Source organism: Physella acuta, unplaced genomic scaffold (genome assembly GCF_028476545.2).
Source record: "Physella acuta isolate Inbredline_101_S28 unplaced genomic scaffold, ASM2847654v3 ptg000580l, whole genome shotgun sequence".
In the NCBI taxonomy this organism is placed as follows: domain Eukaryota; kingdom Metazoa; phylum Mollusca; class Gastropoda; family Physidae; genus Physella; species Physella acuta.
Genome location: NW_026732099.1, coordinates 856,842 through 878,653, shown reverse-complemented (window position 1 = coordinate 878,653; position 21,812 = coordinate 856,842). Strand labels below are relative to the sequence as shown.

The window sequence follows — 21,812 nt, the reverse complement described above, 5'->3', positions numbered from 1 at the left end:
AGATCTATAATATTGTTATTGCGTTTTGGAAAGGGGTTTGGATTAGGGGGGGGGGGGTTGTGTTTTGTGTTGATTGGTAAAGTTATGTAGCTTTTTTGTTTTGTTTTGTTTCCCAATATTTACTCAGTAATATGTGTTTGCGCTACTGGATACATATGTACGAAATTAATAGCTCTCCGATTGGGTGGAATTCAAATAACCAATAATGCTAAATTTTGGTGTAGAGGACCCTAAACTTACTTCCATATACCCTAAACTTACTTCTCTTCTATATACATACATATATATATATATATATATATATATATATATATATATATATATATATATATATATATATATATATATATATATATATATATGTAATCATATATAATTTCTATATATAATTTATTTATTTATAATACGGACATTTTTAAAGGATCACACGTTGTGATTATTATTTAAAGATAGGTATATTAAAAACAACAACCTTACTAATATATGGAATAATACAAAGCAAATAAAGTGCACGAAAATTGATGCAATATTCGTACGGCAAAATTTTAAGTCGCATGCTCAGAATGTTATGTTACCGATACACGTTTTACGTTTTGGGATTATTAGATGGTTGTTATACAGCTACTGAAAAGATATTCCCACAACAGGGAGAGGTGGTCACAAATATGTAGTTGCTCGACTTAAGTGTAGAACTCTGCAACTGGATGCTGTAGCAATACTTATTAGGTACTTAATTTAAACGCCAAATAATCTAAGTATATTTATGTGTTTTTCTTTGTTTTTTAATTTTCTATTTTTAGGTGGTTCGTTTAAAAATTATTTCTACTGCAATGCTGGTAATATTTTAAAGTTTATTTAATTATTATTGCTAGCAATTGATAATAGAGTTTAAATGTTAGTACTATTGATACGATTGATAAATAAGTAATTCTTTTGAATACACAGAGTGTCGTTGGGGTATTTAATTTTATTATTACAATCTATAGTGTAGGATAGGTAGGTGAATGACACCAACTAGGGAGTGACTAAATGGTGGGAAGATTGGTTGTACCAAATCAAAAATGTAAAATTCCTGAAGTGGGTAGGTAACATCGCCAGTGCCCACATCGGGTGACATCCGACATAATGACCACTCTAAGAAAATAATTATTTTATTTTGATATTTTCCATTACTTATACTATGTTTTATACTTTTAATTTACCGTTCAATAAAGTTTACACCACAAGCTTTGTGTTACACTTATTAATATGTATATTTAACTTCCAGACATTCGTTATTTTAAAATGATGTAAATATTTGTCTGAAAAGAACAATTTATATTTCTCTTTTGGAATAACATAACATATACGGCTTCTCAGTTTTCGGTAACTATCACAATTAACAAATACGGATAAATTTCTTTAACACCGTAGTTTTAAAAGTCATTCCAAAAAAAATAAAATAAAAAAAAACAACATTTTATCAGTTGTTATTTTTTTCGTCTTTAATTATGTGATATAATACAAATTTGATCCACCTTGCAAGGTAGTGATAATGGTTTTAGATCAATTATAATATTTTGCTTACATTTAATTGTAATGTTGTTGTTCACACACGTTGTTTCGGTTCGCGGATCTTTGACCACAGGTGTTTTGATTAAAGGTGGTTTACCAAACGTACTTTGTCCACAGATGGGATTCGAACTCAGGTGTTTTGACCACAAGTGATTGACCTTAGGTGCTTGTCCAGAGCAGAGCTTTTACCATAGGGTGTCTGATCATAGTTTTTTATCACTATTGCTTTGTGCATAGTTGGGGTTTGATCATAGGTTATTTGACCATAGTTAGTAGGCCTATCATCACACTGTGGCTTTGACCATAGGGTGTCTGATCACAGTTTCTTTGATCACTATTGCTTTGAGCATAGTTAGGGTTTGATCATAGGTTGGTAAGGATTTGTTCACACGCGTTTTGTCAAAATTTGGTAATGATTAATTTAACCTAGGTTAACAAGCTGTGAGATGATATTTTAAGGTTAACTGTCTATTCTATAAAATCAAGTTGGGGGATATCTGTCACGCTGTTCATCACATCTGACATAGATCGTTGTTTTGTCCTGAAGCAGGGTTAAGGGTTTGGAGATCTGTTATTGGGAAAGAATGTGATAGGTATTGGTATAATATGAATTTTGTAGTATAGTAATGACACAGGGTGGTAACTGAGAGTAGGCAATTGATTTGGGGCTAATAACCGGGTGGGGTATGGTTAGGTTACGTCTTACACCCAGGTAAAACCTGTCACTTTTCAGATAAAATTAAGGTTGGAGTTTTATTGTCTAACAGATCCGCATAATGAGGAACTGCACGTGATGTGTAGGTGTATTTTAAGAATGACGTGCTGTTAGTGTTTTGAGTGTAGCATTATGTAGTGCTCTTTTATTTTTTCTTATAATATTTTGTAAACAAGCATACATATCGCTATAAATACAAGTAATCTAAACCACTTTATTTAAAAACATGGAGAATCTTTAAGAGTCAAATTATTTAGAGATAAACGAATAATCACACTTGCTATTAGGCTTGTAATTATGTCACCGACTTCTGTTTCTTGTACTTGCTAGCTAGTATATTTCAAAACATATACTGCTTTCGATTTAATCTAATTGCTAAAAAATAAAAATAAATGAGAAAAATTAATTCCACTATAGTTAATTTATTTAAACTAGCATATTACGGCAATGATAGACAACAATATGCATATTATATTGATACCTCCGGCCTGTCGGTATTTAATTTGATTCTAATATAAGTAAAAAGTGGTTTGAGTGCTCTTTGTATTACAAACTGAATAACTGAAAACAAAAAAACAGTACACAACTGAAAATAATAACGAAGACCATCCATTAAAACAGGTAACACAGGTATTATGGTAGATACACTTTATTTAAAATCAAAAGCGTACATTAAGAACTGCTTAGAGTTGTTGCATAGCTTTAAAAAGTACGAAATGCTCTAACCTGTTTAAAATTTTAAAAGTATATAAATTCCTTCTTTTATATATATTACAATTAGATGGTAGCTATGAATAATACAAATTCGAGTATAATGCTAATCTAGTTATTTAGAAACAAATTTAATAGTTGAGTGTTCTTGAAAAAAAATGTAAAAATAATTGAGAAATACATTTTGAATAATCTTGTTGTTTTACCTTCTTTTTAAATTGATGTTTGCATGGATGATAAATATATATATATATATATATATATATATATATATATATATATATATATATATATATATATATATATATATATATATATATATATATATATATATATATAATATCACATTCAATCATTTATGTATTTATAAACATTAGCTTATATTTGAATCTGGATAAAATATTATAATTTGTTGTATTTTTGGCTGAATACAAGTGATTCTGTGAAGCTTGATTAATTCTTAAAATCAGACAAAAAGCTCTGAGATGTACAATGCCTGAACATGCTACAGATGATAACAAACAATCGATAAATAGATTGGTTGCAGTCGACACATTCAATTTTCTGGTGGAATTGGCGAATTCATTCGTTACAAGTTCTTACTTTAGTAAAAGAGTTTTAATATTCTCTATATAATATCCTACGTAGTCTATACACCTCTATCCACAAGAAAATAGTATAGATAACTAGCACCCAAAAATATATTGATAGGTAGATCAGATTAAATTTCCAACTAGGTTCAAATTTATTAGAGCGAACATAGCTGAAAAAGAAACAGTTTTAATCAATGTTCATCAAATAAACATTTTAACCCTTAACATATCAAAAGCTTAAAAAACATTGTTTTTTTAAACCAACCTTATTGGTTTTCTTCAGATATTTTGCTCAGAGGTAGGGGAGGGGTGGTTCGACACTTTTAGAAGGTGCAATAAAATAAAAATGGTGGAAGCAAAAAAAAAGTTCTATTGAAATATTTAAAATACATTTCCTTTTGTTTTTCAGACTGGGTGGAAGTGGGGAGTTTACCACTCCAGCTCCACGTTGGTTGGGGGGGGGGGGGGGGAAGGGGAGGGGGGATGTGACAAGTCTGGAAGAAATAGTTAACTATAATCTTTATATCATACGTAACAGTGATTCAAGCAGAATGAAGAATACTTCGAAAATGGTCACTTTGACTGTTTCCTTTTTTTTTAATTAAATATTTTTTTACGATAAATGTTTAGTTGAAATAATGATTAAACAGTTTCTATAGAGAAAACCAAGCATGTTCTATATAATTAATTCTTTTTTTTTTAAAAACTAAGTTGGAGTGAGCTCCCTTTGTTAAAGATTGGGTCTTATGGTAAAATCGAGTTTTAAAAGTGGTATTTGTAAAAAGGATTTAACAAAAAAAAAATATTAGAGAGCCAGTTGCTCTTCCCGACACAATTGTTTCACGTCGAAAACAAAAGCCAAATGCATTAATGGATGAATAATGAAAGGGTAGCGGTCGCATTTTACCGAGTTTTAATTCGAAAACTAAACATTTTCCTCCATAGGTATTTACTACGTAAAGGGTGCTTGGGGCTAGTTTTATTTTCATTACAAATTATTTTATTATACAGGTATATTATATGGGTTATATACAAAATTATATAAGTGATTCTGTCGATCACATTAATCTTAAATACGAAATAAAACGCGGATTTGTATTATTAAGAAAGTCTGCAACGTAACTATATTATTCTAACTGCTGTATCTATGTTTGTGTTTTACATATGGATTAAGTTAACGAAACATTAACGCTATCATTCAATTTATATTATTACAGTTATTTCCCTTTATATATATATATATATATATATATATATATATATATATATATATAGAGAGAGAGAGAGAGAGAGAGAGAGAGAGAGAGAGAGAGAGAGAGAGTCATGCAGAAAAGTCTGCAAAACTGAGTTTTTTCAACTCAAGATTGTGTGAAAGTAAAAGTTCCCTTTTTAAACCTAACGGTCTATAGGGCAAGTGAAGTAGAGTTCACTTGTTTCTCTGACCTCGGCATATGAAGAGATAGTGTGGTCAGGACTATGCCCAGCCGCCTTTACTTTCCCTAACATGAGATAGGTACCCATCAGAGTTGGGTGGACTCAGGGACGGTCTACTGACTTGAACCCGGATTCGGACTCGAGACTTACGGGTTAGCAGTCTAACTCTCTACCGCTAGACCACTCCGTCCCCTGCAAGAGGGTGTAAAACGTAGAAAATTTTGAAAATCTCATTTCCGATTATCGCTTAATTAAAATAATTTCCCTACTTGATATACGAGAAGATAAAAACCGCGTGTCTTTTTTTTTTTTGAAGACTTACGCTTTGCGTACATCAACATTCCTGTATATTTCAAACACCTTCTCATCAACACATGCATGAGGTCCATGTGATGTACAGAGGAAGTTTGTGGGTCCCAGTTCATAGCAGGGATGCCAATCCGGTTCCAGAAATCTCCCAGTGTGCTGGCTATAGTATTTGATGCAGTTTGCTTCAAAGTTCAATTTTTTCTTAACAAACGACGTTCGGTTGTTTCGGCTCTGTACTTTATCTGATGAAGGGATTCAGGCAATAAACAAAACGTTGGCATTTAAAGTTAGCTACCTGGGCAGTTGAGGATCGATAGCTGTGGACAGCAGCAACCCCTCTAGGAAAAAGTAAACTCAAAATGAAACAGATGCTGCCGTGTAGTTTGTTCTTGTTTGGACAGAGGCTATGAAGCAAATCCAGAAAGTTAAGCGGGCGGAAATCGGAATCTAATGGCTATATGACGCATAACAAGTCGACAAGTAATACTTTTTGTTGGAGATCTCTTCCATTATTACTATTAAGAACGAAGAAAAAAAAATAAATGTAGCTACAAACAACACAGCCACACACACACACTCTCCCACACACACACACACACACACACAAACAAGCACACACGCGCCCACACACATACACTCACATACACACGCAGATCACAAAACACATCACAACTACTTTAGTAATTCATATAATATGAAGCTTAATTTCACATTTCAAAAGGCGAATTGTTGATAGAAAAAACTAAGTAGTTGGATAACCGAAATGGCAATATTTCTTCGCACATCGGGACGCAGAACACATTACACATCACATCACAACACTCCGCACCCCTATTCCCCAAGGCAACAGTTCAGCCAACTTTTTATTCTTACAAAAGCTAAATTATTTCGCAAGTAACGTCTCTTTCCTAATTAGTAGTCCGAAACTTTTATATTGTTGAAAAAGTATTTGGTTGTCTGAAATGTTTGATGCGTAGGCTACTCCTAACGATTTTTTAAATTAATTTTGAGTTTAAAAAAATACATATAAGGCAGTTTCGTGAAATACCACAAGCTTAAGTTAATGTAAATTAACTTTGATAACTTTAATTACACGAATTTTTAATAGCAAACAAATCATCAACAACTTACCAAAAAAAAAAGGCAGCAAACACGCCAACAGCAGAATTCTCTGCATATTTCCTGAAATTTAGTACATTCTGTAATCGCAGATTAATAGCAATGTAAAGGATTGATTATTATCATTGTATATTCGAAGCGACAAAACAATTTAAAGTTAATAAGACTCATTAATTATAATTATTATCCTAACTACGCCCTTAACTTATACTGAACAACCATACCGGCAAAACAGCTGACACTATTCTGGGTTAAATGCCTCTACGGGAACTAACAAAACTTTGTGATTGTATATTTATTCTTAATTTGAATATGACAAGAGCTATGTATATTTATATATTCTTACATCGTTTATAAAGTTCAATACTCACACAATTTAGCAATGTAAGATGGGTTACACCAGGGGCATTAAATGCAGACCTAGCTTTACCTGCAGAAAAAAAAAATCTCTACTGAAGTAGATTTAAATAGATGAATGTAATAATAAAGTACACTTCGAACCTTACCGTCCACGGGGCATGTGAATTAGAGTACATCTATTCAAGTGAACTCAGCATATAACTGGATAGTGTGGACAGCAATACGCACGGTCGTCTTTACTTTCTCTAACGTGAGCTGGCTACCCGTTCTAACTAGGTGGACACCGTGTACAAACTCAAGCCCTGGAGCTAAACTAGAGACTTTCAAGTTAGCTGTCAAACGCTCTACCATTCTACAATGCCCTCTCTCAAATGAGAAAATCGTTCGATTTTATATCCATTGTAGGGGTCAGCGTGGTCGAGGCGGTAAAGCTCATTGTTGTTAAACCGAAAAGTCTCGAGTTCGAACCATCGGGCAGATGAGGCTGAGGACAGCTACCCTTCTAGGAGAGACAACTCCAAAATTAAACAACTGCTGCCTTTTAGTTTGTTCTTGGTTGGACAAAGGCTATGGAAGCAAATCCAAAAAGAAAAGCCGGCTGAAAACAGGAGTCAATGGCCTCAATGGCGCATAACAAGTTGACACGTATCCTTAATTTTGATGGAGGCGTGGTCGAGTCCGAATAAGCTAATGGTTGATACATTCGAACAAAGTCTCTGGCGACACTTCCAACACTAAAAATTAAGAACGAAGAAGAAAAGAAGAAGATATCCTTCGTACAGCAACTCTCCAACAACCGTGTCTGTCAGGTAATCACAAGGGAAAATTAACAAATACATTCAAATGCAAACATGGGTAAAGCAGGAATGTCAGATTTCACCATTGATGCTACTTCATTGAATCGTGTAGAAGACTACAAACAACATCATAGAAACGAGCGGAACTTACCAAATGTCTGAAGATCTTGATCTTGCAGATAATGACTGCTTCCTATGTTATACAACAACATGCTCGAACCAAACTGAACTGACTACCCGAATATGCATCTATAGTAGATCACACCACCAATAGGATAGAACCGACATTTTCACAATCACTGACCAACAGGACTTCCCAATGTAGCTAAATGGAAATAAAAAAACAAGTTAAAGTTTGGAAAGCGGTGAAATAAAAAATGAGGAATGAAAAAATTCTTTAAAAAAAACCGTATCAACAAGGCAAATACGTCATTAACTACCAAATAAAAATCTACGGCTTTGTTGAGGTCGTACTTTTGTATGGCACGGAGAAATAGAGGGCTACATACTCAAATTACTCCAGGCGACAATCTTTTTACTTACCACACATCCTGACAATATATTGGTCAAAAAATGTCCAGCGCCTACCTGTGACAAATCAAGAAACAGAAAAATGTTGACAGTGAGATATACAAACCTGCATTAGGGAGTGATTAGGGATTGCGAGATGTACTTAGAACATACAGTATCAAAACACGTACGTTATAATGGAACCCAAAGAGACAAAGAGCAACAGACCTAAAAAAGGCTTGAGAAGGAATGCTGACAATAAAACAAGGGCTATGAGACTTAAACTGGCCCAGAGAGCCAGCAAATATATTTTTGTTGGAGAAGTGTAGTTGTAACCTTTAACCCTTAGTAGCTTAACATGATTGAAGTCTAAGTATGTCAGTCACTCACAATCTACCTATATAAGGACAGCGGGTCAGAATCCGTAAAAAGCAGAAATGAATTAATTAGTTCACGGGTCGTGGCAAAGGTGATGTACAAACCTGTATCACATTATAGTGAGCTATTTCTAACCTTAACTATTTCTTATTAATCTTTGTTCCTTAACATCGGAATAGGTTAAATTAGGATACAATTTAATTAAAACAAGATTTTAATTTATGATTACGGTGACTGTGCCAAATATGGCAAAATAATGTTACTAATTGATAAGAGATTCCATAGCTAAGATGTTAGCGCGTTAACTGATCACTCAGGTGGCATAGTACCTAAGTAGACATTGGCAATTTCTTTTTGTTTTAATGTTCCCACCCAGAAAATGGACACAGAGTATCTCAAAGAATACGAATTGCTCCCTAAATCATTGCTATTTTTTTGACGATTGGTTTAATAGTTTATTTTTTATGTACACAAGGGACTTCATGCCGAGACACGCGCACAGGGCTAATATCTTCTATAATCTATATTGTCGTTTAGATGCTTAGTAGAAACACTTTTAACGCATTTACGAAACGAATCGAACATCCCGTTTACCTCGTACATTATGGGTTTGACATTTTAAATTTCTTTTTTAGTCATTTCAGTATAGAACGAAAACTTAAGGTGAACTTACCAGTTCTATTAATGCTCTTGAAAGTCTTAATCTAGGCCATATTTTGTGGTCAAATAATGAAATGGTCCGTAAATCACAACAAGGGTATGGATGTTATCAAATTCAAAATGTTTTAAGTTGTAGTGTAAAAACAGTATTTGGGATTTCCCATTTAATAAAAGATGCGCATTTCCAAAGATATAAGTTGTAGGATGTTAATTAAGGACAAATTAAAATTCGTGAAGGTGTAATTAAGATATATTAGTTAACACATTTAGTCAGCGAGTTCATGCAGTTTGGCTAAAAAACGACAAATGTTGTTTGTGCCCGTACAAAGGTTTTGTCTTCTGTTGCTCCCCCCCGTCTCATTTTGTCAATATTGGACATTATTATACGTTGTAATCAATTGCAAAATTCACATTAGTAGTGATACGCATCGTGGCTAGATTAGTAATTGGATTCCTGAATTAATGTTTCGAGCCACGACTAAAGCTAAAACTGCCGTGACAAGTATTGTGACTTGAGCAAGACTGGGTAAAATAAAATCATTTCTAATAACAAGCTTTTATAGGCACTGAAATGAGAAAATTAAGCTTACTTGCTTTGTTTCATAAATGCCTCGGTCGCACATGAGTTATTTTACATATTTAGTAACAATAGCTTGTATGAAAGAAAGGAAATGTTTAAGGAACGACGTGGTCGAATAGTAGAGCATGCGACAGCTAATCCTAAAGTCTCGATTTCGAAACTGGGGCTCGTATCTATTGAAAGTCCATGAGTCTATACATCTTTGATGGGTACACAACTAACGCTAGGGAAACCAAGGCGGCTGGGCATAGTACTGACCAGCTATCCTTTAATGCCAAGGAAATTGAAACCGGCGGACTCCACTTCATCTGCTCCATGTGTCTTAGGCTTGAACGGGACAAGATGGCGATAATGAGTTAATTATTAGTATGGTTTTTTAAATATATACCATTTCCTTATGATCAAAAGTTTACATTCACGTATGCCTATTTTATTTCCGCAGAATGCTTTTAAACAAAAGTGTGTTTTAAAATTTTCTCCTCAGTTAAACTAAATATTGTTAAGTCTATGCTTACAATATAATACATTTGTCTTTTAAAGATGTAAATGTAAATATTTTTAGTTTATATCTGACGCTTTCACTAATGAAAATAAAATTTCACGTTTTGGATGCCAAAATCTATTCAACCATGGTGACAATAGAGTGAATGTTATTCCCAGTACTCTTCTTAATTAAGGGAACTTGTAATTAAAAGTTGAATGAGCTTCGGGCATCCAAACTCATACTCTAATTGCAATGAATTCTCATTACAACATACAGAAACGTAGACTTATATTTATTATAATTTTAAACTTATTATATTTTGTAATATAATAGGTTGTAGAATGTGCAAAAGTGGAGTTATATTTACTCTCTGTGTAGCTATAATACAGCTAACTTAAATTTATAACCACTAGTCATTTAAATGGTTGCTGAGTTGAAAAAACCTACTTTAAAAATACTAATAGGCTTGAAATGCGGTTCAAAATTGCCAGAAAGTTTATAAAAGGAATTTAAATATTTTATAAAAAAATTGTGAAATAGTTACAAAATGATTTCCGGTTTGATTAAGCTAGATTTTATTCAAACAAATAATCTTAAATAGTGAGACCATTACAATAAAAAAAAATGTATATAAATATGCGTTTTTTACAAGCTTTTATTTAACTCACTTCCTCGTCAGTCGTCAGTCGTCAGTCTAGACGGAAACGCAGGAGTGAAAATTCGGACAGTTCTACTTGACCGATACGATTCACAGTTGGCAAGTGGGTCAAGACATGAAGACAATGCAATCTGAATCTAAATTTGACTTAATTGGATGCCTAATTAATTTTTTATGAATTAATTAAAATTTGGACCGAATTAGTAGGCATGTCTAGCCAACCACACCACACGCGTCATCACCTTCAATAGCTGCGCCATCACGTAATGGCTGCGTTCAAAAACAATTGCGCGCCTACTGAACGTGATGTTCAGTAGGCGTGCAATGGTGTTTAGTCATGTAACTCTATTGTAAATAAAACATGTAAAGTACTGAAAAAAATTCATAAAAAACGTTTTTAATAACAAGCTTTTATGTAATGATGCACTAAAAAGTAGAAAATAAATTATAGACTACTATTTAAATAACTATAAAGAAAAGCGTGGGTGTCTTCCTTAACATTAGTTAAGGTATCCAATAGATACTAAAGTGACCCACGCTTTTCTTTATAGTTATTTAAATAGTAGTCTATAATTTATTACAAGCTTTTATTTAACTCACTTCCTCGTCAGTCGTCAGTCTGTCTAGACGGAAACGCAGGAGTGAAAATTCGGACAGTTCTACTTGACCGATACGATTCACAGTTGGCACGTGGGTCAAGACATGAAGACAATGCAATCTGAATCTAAATTTGACTTAATTGGATGCCTAATTAATTTTTTATGAATTAATTAAAATTTGGACCGAATTAGTAGGCATGTCTAGCCAACCACACCACACGCGTCATCACCTTCAATGTGTGTGTGAGTATGTGTGTATGTGTGTGTGTTTGTTTTACAAATCTACTTGTTTTCAACTAGGCAAGTACCACAAACTAAATATTCTGTGTGTGTAATACAACGCCTCAATAACTCAGCTCCACCATCTGGACTTTACCACCTATGTTTAGACCCAAAATGGACAGCGGGGACCTCACATGCGTGAAAGTAGGTACATGAAAATTTGTGTGTGTGTGTGTGTGTGCGTGAGTGACAGTCCGGAAAAAAAAATTAATAATTACGATGTATTCGTTCCTAAAACTTTACTCGATGCCAATCAAATTCCCCTTTAGATGCGTTATTCTTTTCAAAAAGCTTAATAATATAGGGAGATATGCTTGCTTTGAGTTTAGAGGGTAGTTTGTAGAAGGGTCTTAATTGTTTATTGAAGTCTTTTATGTTCTATCTTTGGAACAGTCTCTGTTATGATATGTTACATCGTTGGATTTTAAGTTTGTTAAAATAAGGTTACACATTAATACACAATAGCAAATTATCAAAAACATTTATTGTAAATATTGGAATATGATATGGGTATTTCGTTGACTGGCTGATTGTATTATGAAACAAGCTGGATGAAACATATTGGAATCCAACTGACACACAAGCTCAAAATCTTGGAGTTTCGCACATCGTGAATAACACAATGCAGAATAATTTGTACTGGTTGAAGAAACAGTAATAACCGTGTTAATGATAGCGGCATCGCCCATGCCGTTCAGATTAAAATCAGCAGATGAAATGCTTTGTAACTTTCTAAACCAATGTGGAATTCAAACGAATTGTTAAAATAACCGGGAGTGATCTCCCTTAAACTTTCTCGAATATTCTTATATGAAACAACAGGTGATGGCAACTCGGGATATAGTTATGATTTTTAATCTATTTTAAATACTTAAGCTTTTAAAAATAGAATAGAATCTCATAGAAAAAAGAAATATAATATATATATATATATATATATATATATATATATATATATATATATATATATATATATATATATATATATATACATAAATATGTGTGTGTGTGTATACATGAATATTTGCTTAATATTAGCTTAATAAACGACTATAGTACCCCAACTTATTCATAGTCTTTTGCACTCACTTAAACGTACGCGCCTGTTTCAATTTAATGAACAATTATAATACTCCAAGCTTATCCGTAAAATACCTACAACATTTGCACTTGATCAATCCCCGCTAATTATGTAATTATTTTTTTTCCCAACACCAAAACAACCCTAACAACCCAAAACAAAGTAATAAAAAGTAAATTCTTTTCCACTAATGTAATGGTTTTATAAAGGGAAGTAATTGTGTTTTCCTAATTTATCAAAAGGAAGTAAGTGCTATAGGACTAAATAAAGACATAATTAGAATTTTTGTAAAAGATGATATTTTTTAAAAACTTGTGTTTAATGAGCATGCCGAAAATTATTACTTTCAGTTTGATAAATGAAAATTATTTCCCAAATATATATATATATATATATATATATATATATATATATATATATATATATATATATACATATATATATATATATATATATATATATATATATATATGCCTATTTCGCAAATATTTCTACCCACCTATTTTTTAAGTTAAATAACATAATTTATATTGCTATTTTAAAACAATTCTTTTTTTTTCAGATTTTACCTTGTCTAGGCTCAAATACGCGTGTACAGGAAGGTGATTAAAATTAGATAAATATTAACATTTTACAAATTCGATTTGACATATTTTAATAATTTTTATAATTCATCTGCACGAACTCGTTTTATAATGGGGGAAGAATATAATAGGTCCAATGTTGTGTTAGGTAATCTGGAAATTCTACTAAGAGGAGAAGAATTTTTAGATCTTACTGTGCAGGTTGAAGACTTTGAGTTCAAATGTCACCGTGTTGTTCTGGCGGCGTCATCACTTTTCTTCAAAGCGTGTTTAAGGTCAGTCATGAAAGAAGCAAAAGCGGGTTGTGTTACTCTAAAAGGGATATCAGTATCAACGTTCAAACACATTTTAAACTCTCTGTACACTGGAAAAGTTATTTTAACGTTAGATAATTTTATGGACATATGGAAGGCGGCGGATCAACTACAGATAGAATTTATGGTACAAGATTGTGAACAATTTGTATTAAAAGTATTGTCAGAGGATAACCTGATTCCAATATGGAAGTTAGCGGACCAGCTACAGAAAAAGTCAATTTTGGCAGTCTGTCAAAAAAAGGCTTCAGATGTCTTGTCTCTTAATAACTTTGAGAACATTTTTAAAACCGCATTAGCGGTATACTCTACTGATGTTGTGAATGCTTGTCAAAGCTTTATGTTAAACAACTTTGATGGCGTTAGTAAGATGATAACTGTAATGGAGCTTCCTTTTGAAGAGTTTCTGAGTTTGATTCGGAGTCGAGATCTTAACGTTAGTACTGAAGATATAATTCTAGAAACAGTGATAAACTGGGTTGAACATGTGCCAAAAGATTACTATATTGAAGAAGCCATGGATAAAATGGGTCTTTTATGTATTGAATCTGATTCATGTAATTTTGAAAATTCAAATTGTTATACTGATGGATGGTACGATTATGACAATGACACTTCTGATAACAACTCAGACTATAATGACGAAGAAAACTACTTATCATCTGATACATTTGAAACAAACCAAAGACTTTGTAAGTTAACACAATTATTAAATTCAGTGAGAATGTCACTTGTGAGCATTCCACTTTTGGAATATTTCCGAAACCATCAAATTATAATTGAAGATAACTTAGCTCGAGAACTTATAATGAATGCTATTTTGTATAAGACGGCACATTATAACCACGGCCAATGGCCAACAGCTGCTATACATCGTGCTTGTAGTGAATTTGAACACTGTGGTATTGCGGGTTGGGATAAAGGTTTATTCTTAATAATAACTGCATTTGACGACAAACAGTACGAGTTAGTGAAGGGAAATGAATTATTCCTAGATGTAACTTTAGTTGTATTTGACAACTCTCTTTACGCTACTGGGGTAAAAGTTGAAACTCATGCAAACAGCAGTTTATGTATTTTAATAGGTAAATCATGGAGCAAAATAGCTGATATACCAGGGCGTCAGTTGATTTTAGTGCCATATGATCAGTGCATCTTTATTCTGAGCAAAAATAGCACTGAAATTTATCAAATCTTCCCCAAAGAGCGACACCCTAAAGTTAAAACTTTTACAAAGCTACCAAATACAATAAAAGTACAACAGGCTATTTGTTTTCAACGGGCGATACTGATTTTAAGTTCTCTGATAGTTCATGGTCAAGAGAAAACTGCAGTTCATCAACTGGACATTCTAACAAAGAAATTAACAGAATTAGAGCCATTAAATGGATCAGCTGAACATCTAATAAGTTTCAGTGATGATAATAATATCTATGTATTACAAACAAGTGGAGATTTGTGGACTGTTCAATGTTTAGCTAAACATGTTACTTTCCATTTCTTGGGCAAGTTATGGAATGAAAAACGAAAATTGTACGGTGCATTGACCTACGACGGAAAGCTGATTTTATTAGGTGAACATGCAAAGGACACGGCTTTTTATGAACTTAAGGTTTATTTTAGCAACTTAAAGTACTATCGCACTAATTCATTATGTTCTAATTTTATCCCAGTTGTTCTCCCTAAAAATATATTGTCTCCCTTGAAATACAAACATTAAGTAATAAGGTGCGGGTCCATTACTATTTTGTGGTATTTCTACAACATCATTTTACTTTTATTATTGTAAATAGCTACAGAGATATTAAACATAGGCCCAAGATGTAGCATTATTAATTTGAACATAATTAATTTGTAGTAATTGAAATGAATAAGACATATTTTATGAGCCTTTAAAATAACTAATTCTCTACACAAACGAATTAATGCAGTAATGTTTTTTTTTTAATTGGACAAATTTACCAGTGCAATAACTTTATCCAAAATAATTATCAGTTTTAATAATAATAATTAGCAGTTTTAAGGTGAATGTTTAATCTTTGTTTACTTTGTATTATTTACTATTGTTATTTTAATAGTTTTTGCTCAATATTTATTTTTCTAAGTTCTAAACCGTTTTTCTAACCTTTAACAATGACATTAGACAGAATGTATTGACCATATTTGTTATATATTTATTTTTAAGACCATGACATATTTTAATGCAATTATATATTACAGCCTTTCAAGCCACTGTATATCTTAAAAGAAAATGCATTTTCGTTAACTTTTTTCATTGAAAGTGTATTACTACACGATACTTTTATTGAAAGCTATAATAAATGATAATGTAAAGAAACAAAAATGTATTATAAAGTATTTTCCACTGGAACAAATCAGCCTATTTGAGCTTACACGCTTGTTTTAGCCTTTTTCACCAACGCTTATCTTACTATCCCACTTTTCCAAACAGGTAGTTAAAATAAACCCGTCGAATGTTGTTTTTTTTCTGCCTCCTTTTTGTCTTATGTGTTTATGTTATGGGCTGGTTCGTTTATCACTAACTTATTATTCACGATTTAACTTTAGTAAATTGACAGTACAGCCATCACATGATCATCACCACATTTCTGGACTTGTCAGGATATAGCCTAATGTAGCCTTTTTCAATTATAGCACGATATGGAAACAAAATACTTCTCCATTCTCAATAAAACACCCTAACTAAATATCATAAGTATTAAAATAACAGAACATACTTATTTTAATTTAAAGATGAGATGAAATACATCATTAAGCAAAATCACTAAAACGTAAAGCTTCCCGATTTTGCTTAAAATGAAAGCTTTTGATAACTTTATAATTGATACAGAAAACTGATTTTTCATTTTTCTTTTTTTTTAAAATTTCAACCATATTTTTTAAAACCGTAGATCCGACTAAGTTAATAAATAAATAGATAATTATAAATGAATAACAACTCATATCTTTGTTTTTGTAATAAATAGTTTGACTTTAAAAGTAATAGGTTCATTCTTTTGTAAAACAAAATTAGCATTTATTTTTTTTAAATCAATAAAAACTTTAATATCAATATGTTTTTATATTTGCCATAAAAAGAAGAAACTAATTTATTTATCTAAAAAATACATATTAAGTTTAATTATTACTTAGCGTACGCTTGTTTATAAACAAACAATAAACAGTAAATGTAAAAAAAAAACGTGCATGTCTTGGAATTTGTAATAGAAATTGTCTTTAGTTTAAAAACTACCCGAAAAGCTAATAGTTCAATTTATATGTATTTTTTAAAATGCTTGATGTGTCAACATAATCATGTTTAACTGAATAAAGTGTTCTCTAAAAAAATCAATGTTTTCTATTGTATCATCAAATTTATTAGCTTTTTGTATTTGAAATAAATCACATAAATAAGTCCTTATATTGTTGTTGTCTTAGGAATATACACATTTTTTTTAAAATCTTGTATCTTGTCTGTTGAGTTTAGAAAAAAAATCCATTATTAAAAATGTTCGTTTATTTGCTCGTTTATTCAATAGAATAAAATTAAATTAATACCATTTTACTTGATAGTCTTAATGCGTGCATTTAATTTTCTTGAGTATTTACATTTAGCTGTTAATCCTTTCAAAAACTCTGAGCCAATAGAGAGTATCAACCAGCCACTGGATTAAAGCTAACAAGCTAATTTATGTTGGTGTTTTATTTAGTTCACCACACAAATGTTTAAGCTTTCACTGTCATCAGCGCCAAGAAACGGTACTATCAACTATACTGGTGAATTCATACCACTCGTTTTGTAATTCGATGTTCTATCCGTCATCAAATTACACTGATGTTTGCATGAACTGCATTGATTGTGTGTACTACCCTTTGTGTAATTGTTTAAAATAAGTTATAATGGTAATTTAGAATGTGTAATTTGGAATATAGGTGATCAATATATACTCGTTGTTGATCATGCTCAGTTGATATCTTTTGAAAAGCGGGTAAGAAATAAGATTAGTCGAGATATAGGGAAGTAATGGTATAATTCTTCTGATCGATAAAAAAAATCGATGGTTTGGAAGCCATATAGGGTCTAAATGTAAAGGTATGGTAACCGTTGATGTAGCTTTTATGAGTTAAAATGTTATCAGTAATAACTGATAACACGTCTTGACGCACCAAAGATTAGATTATGTCATCATTTTAACAACATAAACCTGTAAGTGTCCATTTACTTTAAAACATTAAAGGCAATGATCACATTAGTTTCAAGTAAGTAAACAATGTTATTAAGCATATTCTAAATATATATACATATATATGTATATATATGTATATATATATATATATATATATATATATATATATATATATATATATATATATATAGGCTACATATTTAGTCAACGTATTTTACTTGCTGAACATGCCTTTTTAAAAGATGTAAAACCACCAATGGTAATATCACTCTTTCACACACACCCACAAATACATACACAAGCACACACACACTCTCACACACACATATACAAGCGCAAATTTAAAAAAGCATGCACTCATAAACACACACGCACACACTCACAGACATACACACATACATTTAAACATAGACACAGGTACACACAGACACACACACTGTTATTCTATTCCTCGATCCCTCGCTTTCTGGTTTTCCTACCTCAATTATACTTTTCGCTAACTAACCCACCCGATAAACCCTTCCACATAGTTTTCTGCGTTGGCTATGCAACGTGACGAAAGGTGAACTAAAGCGAAAATAATATTAATTATAATTAACGAGCCGGCCCGCGGCATAACATACGCCGCTATTTAGTTGTTTCTAATTTTCAATAATTCATAATTTGTGAATTCGACAGTACCAACGCTGACACTGAAAATATTTCTTTAAAACACTATAAGTAGCTCGTTAAGGACCATAACCCCCCCCCCCCCCTTCCTTCCCCCCCCCTCCCCCCCCCCCTACGTTTAAAATCGTTGGCTCTGCTTGTAAACATTTAGCGTGAACACAGCTCACTAAAACCATGTAGGGGTGGGGAGGTAGGGAGAGCGTTTGCAGCTTGTTTTCTAACGGCTCGAAGAGGAGAATTATATATATAGATTCAAACAAACGACTAGATCAACGTATTCCGGAAATCGGTAATTTGACATTTTGACATCAACAGATTTCTATGTTTTATAATCACATAGGCATACTTTAACATTAGTTACAAGTTAACTTCTTGTAAAAAAAAAGATATATCTGTGTATACATTTTAACACTGTTTAGACGGAACGAGCTATGCTATGTTTATCTTTTAAAATTATGTGTGTATCTTTTTAAATTATATGAATCCTTACAATTAGCGATATTTTGTTCATCTTGCATTAAATTTCAAACATTTATGCACGATTATTTGATAAACTTCAATCAGAGCATAACATTAGATATATACTTGTATTTTATGGTTAAAAAATAAGCCTTAATTTCACATTTGTTGTTTCAGACTATAAGAACTCTTAGTTTAAATTCTATATTTTAAGCAGCGTATTTAATTGCATTGATGTCTATTGCACACTCGACTATACAAAGAATTTAACAATGGAAAGACATGTTGAGAAATCTCCGGCTGTTGTTGAAAATATATACAAAGTTTTGCTAGAAGGAGAGTTATTGGACTTTACTGTAATCGTTGACGATGTTGAGTTCTCTTGTCACCGTCTTGTTCTGATCGCCTCATCACATTTCTTTAGAGCATGTTTAAGATCAGACATGAAGGAAGCTAAAGACGGTTGTGTTACTCTAAAGGGGATGTCAGCATCGACGTTTGAGACAATTTTAAAATCAATTTACACTGGGCGGTTTTTGCTATCGTTGGAAAATATAACAGACATATGGCAAGCGGTGGAACAATTACAGATAGACTTTATGATTGAAGAATGTGAGAGTTTTGCTTTATATGTGCTGTCAGAAGAGAATATAATGTTAATATGGAAGTTAGCTGACCGACTACAGAAACCTGTTGTTGTTGAACACTGTCAGAATTTTGCTGTAGGTGTCTTGTCTCTTGAAAACTTTGAGAGTATTTTTGAAACGGCGAAAAATTTGAACTCCAAAAAAGTGGTTGATGCTTGCAAACGGTTTATGATATACAACTTTGAAGGAGTTTGTCAGATGGAAGCTACAATGGGCCTTTCACTTGACGAGTTTCTGAATTTGATTGAGAATCAAGATTTAAACATAAGTGACGAAGATTTAGTCCTTGAAACAGTTCTAAATTGGGTTGAGTATACACCAACAAAATTAAGTAGTAATGTGCACGAAAAGAGTGAAGAAGTTAATTTAGACTATTATAATTTAAATACCGATAATGTAAGAATTGTTAATACAGAAGCGAATGAAACTGTTGCAAAATTAGATAAAGAAATAAATGAGGAAAATATTGATGAAAAGAGTAGAAACAGAAATGTTGAAAAATACGAACCGTCTGACAGTAGTACCGTTGGGAAATGCACAGTATTTACTACTCAGAAAGGGAAGAGTAAAAATAAAAGAGTTAAAGCATTGACAACATTGTTAAAGTCTGTGAGAATTGGCCTTGTGAGCACACCACTTCTGAAGCATTGTCTAAAACATCGACTTATAGTTGACGATGCTGAAGCTAAGAATATTACAATTAAAGCAGTGTTGTGTAAGACAACGCATCATAGACACGGTCAATGGCCATCAGCTGCTATACATCGACCCTGTAGTGACTTTGTACACTGCGGTATTGCTTGTATTGATGGTACATTTCTTATCTTAACTGCACGTGAAGGAACATCTCTTCAAGGAGTTAAAAATGATGCCCTATGTCTGAACGTTACCTTAGTCGTATTTGACTCTTATTTGTACGCCACCGGGATTAAAAATTCGCATCAATCAGTCAGCAATTTGTATGTTTTATGCGGGAAATCTTGGAGGAAAATAACAAAAATTCCAGGTCGACATTTAATTTTAGTTCCATATGAACAATACATTTTTATCTTAGATAGGTACTCTACACTGTTATATCGTATATTACCTAAAGATCGGAACCCACTTATCAAAGAATTTACCAAACTACCAAAAACAATTAGAGTACAACAGGCTATAAATTACCAGAGGACGATTCTTATTTTCAGTTCTGTTACCGTCAATGGTAAAGAGAAAACTGCAGTTCATCAGCTGGACATTTTAACAAAGAAATTAACAGAGTTAGAACAATTGAATGGACCAGCAGAACAGATAGTAAGTTTCATTGACGACAACAATACTTACATTTTACAAACCAATGGAAATGTGTGGATTATTGAATGTTTAGCTGGAAATATTACATTCCGATTAATAGGAAAATTATGGAGTACACATAGAAAGCTGTATGGTGCATTCACATACAAACAAAAACTGATTATTTTTGGATCGGCAAACGGACCAGTAGAAGAAAATCTGGCGAATTGCCTTAAAATATATGTTAGCGAAATAAAGTACTGGGGGACTGATAATCCAAGTTCTAATTTTATTCCGTTTATTGTCTCAAAAAATGAATTGCTGCCATTAAATTAACATAATGATTGTTGTGTGTATGCATGTGACAGTATTATACTATTGTAAGCAGATTGTTTACAGCAAGGAATGATTGTTTAAGGAAGATTTACATTCGTGATTTTATGCATTTTAGAATAAATAAATGTTTTAGCTTAAAATGTGCATTGTCGTAATTATTTAATCTAAATCATTTTTTTAAAATGTACAAATAAAGTAAAAATAAATATATTTTCTACCATTTTGGTTTGTGTAGAGTGAAAACAATTAATCACATTAAATATATTTTCAAACATGTTGACTTTTGTAAAAAAAATTAACATAAAAACGTCCAATAAAAAGGATCGTAATGTTCAAATTATATACAGCATGCTCAATAAAAATACAACTAATTAAGAAAAACCTTATCAAAGTTGAAAGCAAACACATATAATCATTCTTTCAACGGAAAAGGCAGATTTATGAGCGCTATGGCGCCTACGTTCATTTAACTAAGTGCAATATACTATGAATAAGTTGGGATATTATAGTCGTTAACTAA

At 32.2% G+C, this 21,812-nt stretch overlaps 1 long non-coding RNA gene across 1 annotated transcript; it reads right to left on the bottom strand.

Annotated features, from left to right (window-relative positions):
• Positions 1–3,329: 3,329 nt before the first annotated feature.
• Positions 3,330–7,860, bottom strand: LOC131947035 (uncharacterized). Its single transcript, XR_009387823.1, has 5 exons — positions 7,744–7,860; positions 6,807–6,865; positions 6,448–6,498; positions 5,330–5,558; positions 3,330–3,743 (listed from the first exon to the last, which is right to left on the bottom strand). It is a non-coding gene; the product is annotated as an uncharacterized LOC131947035 (long non-coding RNA).
• Between the last annotated feature and the right edge of the window lie 13,952 nt (positions 7,861–21,812).